Source organism: Manis javanica, chromosome 6 (genome assembly GCF_040802235.1).
Source record: "Manis javanica isolate MJ-LG chromosome 6, MJ_LKY, whole genome shotgun sequence".
NCBI classification, from domain to species: domain Eukaryota; kingdom Metazoa; phylum Chordata; class Mammalia; order Pholidota; family Manidae; genus Manis; species Manis javanica.
Window position 1 is genome coordinate 119,751,522 of NC_133161.1, and position 4,418 is coordinate 119,755,939.

Here is a 4,418-nt window from a genome sequence, read left to right on the forward strand (position 1 = left end):
ATACCAAAACCAGGCAAAGACACCATAAAAAAGAAAATTACAGACCAATATCCCTGATAAACATAGATGCAAAAATACTCAACAAAATATTAGCAAACTGAATTAAAAATTATATCAAAAAAATCATCCACCATGATCAAGTAGGATTTATTCCAGGGATGCAAGGATGGTACAACATTCGAAAATCCATCAGCATCATCCACCACATCAACAAAAAGAAGGACAAAAACCACATGATCATCTCCATAGATTCTGAAAAAGCATTTGACAAAATTCAACACCCATTCATGATAAAAACTCTCCACAAAATAGTATGGAGGGCAAGTACCTAAACATAATAAAGGCCATATATGACAAACCTACAGCCAACATCATACATGATGGTGAGAAGCTGAAAGCCTTTCTTTTAAGATCAGGAACAAGACAAGGATGGGATGTCCACTCTCTCCACTATTATTCAACATAGTCCTGAAGGTGCTCACCACAGCAATCAGACAACACAAAGAAATAAAAGGCATCCAGACTGGCAAGGAAGAAGTTAAACTGTCACTGCTTGCAGATGACATGATACTGTACATAAAAAACTCTGAAGACTCTACTCTAAAACTACTAAGATCTAATATCTGAATTCAGCAAAGTTGCAGAATACAAAATTAATACACAGAAATCTGTTGCATTACTATACACTAACGATTAACTAGTAGAGGGAGAAATCAGAAAAACAATTCCATTCACAGTTGTATCAAAAAGAATAAAATACTTAGGAATAAACCTAACCAAGGAAGTGAAAGGGCTATACTTTGAAAACTACAAGACACTTATGAGAGAAATTAAAGAAGATATCAATAAATGGAAACACATCCCCTGCTCATGGATAGGAAGAATTAATATTGTTGAAGTGGCCATCCTGCCAAAAGCAATCCACAGATTTAATGTGATTGCTATCAAAATACCAACAGCATTCTTTAATGAGCTAGAGCACATCATTCTAAAATTCATATGGAACCACAAAAGACCCTGAATAGCCAAAGCAATCCTGAGAAGGAAGAATAAAGCTAGGGGGATTACACTCCCCAACTTCAAGCTCTACTACAAAGCCACAGTAATCAAGACAATTTGGTATTGGCACAAAAACAGAATAATAGACCAATGGAACAGACTAGAGAGCCCAGATGTAAATCCAACCATATATGGTCAATTAGTATACAATAAAGGAGCCATGGATATACAATGGGGAAATGACAGCCTCTTCAACAAGTGGTGTTGACAAAACTGGACAGTAACATGTAAGAGAATGAAACTGTATTACTGTTTAACCCCATACACAAAAGTAAACTCGAAATGGATCAAAGAACTGAATGTAAGTCATGAAACCATAAAACTCTTAGAAGAAAACATAGGCAAAAATCTCCTGAATATAAGCATGAGCAACTTCTTTCTGAATGCATCTCCTCAAACAAGGGAAACAAAAGCAAAAATGACCACATGGCACTGCATCAAACTAAAAAGTTTCTGTATGGCAAAGGACACCATCAACAGAACAAAAAGGCATCCTACAGTATGGGAGAACATATTTGTAAACAACATATCCAACAAGGGGTTAACATCCAAAATATATAAAGAACTCACACGCCTGAAAACCCAAAATGCAAATAACCCAATTAAAAAATGGGCAGAGGATATGAAGAGATAATTCTCCAAAGAAGAAATTCAGATGGCCAACCGATGCATGAAAAGATGCTCCATATCACTAATCATCAGGGAAATGCAAATAAAAACTACAATGAGATTATCACCTCACACCAGTTAGGATGGCCAACACTGAAAAGACTAAGAACAACAAATGCTGTTGAGGATGCAGAGAAAGGGGAACCCTCCTACACTGCTGGTGGGAATGTAAGGTAGTTCAACCATTGTGGAAAGCAATATGGAGGTTCCTCAAAAAACTAAAAATAGAAATACCATTTGACCCGGGAATCCCACTCCTTGGAATTCACCCAAAGAATACAAGTTCTCAGATTCAAAAAGACATATGCACCCATATGTTTATTGCAGCACTATTTACAATAGCCAAGATAAGGAAGCAACTTAAGTAAGTGCCCATCAGTAGATGAATGGATAAAGAAGAGGTGGTACATATACACAATGGAATATTATTCAGCCATAAGAAAGAAACAAATCCTACCATTTGCAACAACATGGATGGAGCTGGAGGATATTATGCTCAGTGAAATAAACCAGGCGGAGAAAGACAAGTGCCAAATGATTTCCCTCATTTATGGAGTATAACAACGAAGCAAAACTGAAGGAACAAAACAGCAGCAGACTCACAGACTCCAAGAAGGGACTAGCTAGCGGTTACCAAAGGGGTGTGGTGTGGATGGGTGGGTCAGGAGGGAAGAAGATGGGGATTGAGGGGTTTATGTTTAGTACACATTGTGTGAGGGTTTAGGGGGTAACAGTGTAGCACAGAAAAGGCAAATAGTGTTTCTGTGGCATCTTGCTGCACTGATGGACAGTGACTGCAATGGGGTATGGGTGGGGACTTGATAATATGGGTAAATGTAGTAACCACATTTTTTTTCATGTGAAACCTTCATAAGAGTGTATGTCATTAATATCTTAATAAAAACTTTAAAAAACAAACATACAGTAGAGACCAAAGTCAAAACAAACAAACAAACAAAGAAATAAATAAATTCCTAGGCACCATCCAAGACCTATGGAATCTCAGTCGCTGGTGGTGGAATCAAGAGATCTACATTTTAATAGCTCTCCCAAGAAATCTTGCCAAAATGAGCTAATATTTACAAGACTTTTCTTTCAATAGTCTCATTTATTAACTGATATACAAAGTGAAGATTGAATGACTTTTGGTCATGCAAGGAAATTTGATGGCCGTATTTTGAAAAAAAAAATTGCTGAGTTTGGAGACTGTGTAGGATTGTAAGTTACTCAGCCAAAGACTTCTAAAGCACAGAGTAAAATTTTACATAATTTCATAATGCTTAGAAAACAAAGTCTTACTAGAAGGATGTGGCCTGCCTCACACACATTCAGTCTCCCTCTCAAGACATGTGCCAGATTTCAGTGCTGAAGAGTGTGGTAAGCTAAGGACAAGTTCAATACCTCTGAAAAGCTGCTTGATCTAATTTAGAAATTTTTTTTGGCAATAGTAAACGAAGAACTTATACCCTATGACTGAGCAATTCCAATCCTGTCTATATTTTCATCAGGAATTATTGCGTAAGGCCATCAAAGACATGCACCAAAATGTTCATAGTTGCTTTCAGAACAGCCTCAAACTGTAAACAACCCAAAGAGATAAACTGGGTTGTACTAATCAACAATGAAAAAGAAAACAGACCTTCCTCAATTTATGTTGGATTACAGCCCCATAAACCCATCTGAAGTTGAAAATATTTTAAGTTGAAAATACATTTAATACATTAAACTTCATAGCTTAGTCTAGCGCACCTTAAACATGCTCAGAACACTTACATTAGCCTATAATTGGGCAAATTATCTAACATAGTCTATTTTAATTATAACTTACATAATTATAAATTATAATTTAAATTTATATTTATAAAATTATGAAAAGCTGAATAGCTCATGTAATTTATTTAATACGGTACTCAAAGTAAAAAACAGAATGGCTCTCTGGGCATAGAAAGGTTGTAAGTGTATGGATCGTTGACCCTTGTGATCAGCAGCTGGCTGACTGGGAACTTGCAGGTTGAGGCCACAGCCCCGCTTCAGCAGAGAGTAACTTACCCGATATTTCCCCTGGGGGAAAAGGTCATAGTTCAAAATTCAAAGTAGTGTTTCTACAGAATGCACATTGCTTTCCCACCATCATAAAGTCGAATCATCCTAAATTGAGGACTGTCTGTATTGTGTGTGTTTCTCGCTCTCCGTCCCTCCTGCTGCTGTTGCTAAGGAATCATCAAGATCAGTTCCTGAGGACTAGGGAAAACGAAAAGGGAAGTAGGCTAAGAGGTAGAAAAGTTCTTTCCCCCCATGGTGAAGCCTAGGTACCCTGCTATTGGAGAAAACAAAATACTAAAGATAATTTCCAAGAGAAAATAAGAAATGGTTTTCTACTAAACAGCACGTTGTACTATATAGCGTATGGAAAATTTTTAGCCTTCCGATGAAACTTACAAAACAAAAAAAAGAGCCAGATAGTAAAAGACAGTAGTGTTCCAAAATAGATGAACCTAATTAATTCAGAATATTTTTCTTCCACAATGTGTGAGTCCCCAAATTTAGAGAAAGTAACCCACGCTGAGTAATTATTTTTAAGAATTAATTTCAACAAATAACGTACTGCCAGTTTTTTCTCGGCCGACCCTCGGCTCGCGGAGCAGCCGCGTGACCCCGCCCCGCCCCCGTAGCGACCGGCCGGCGCGACG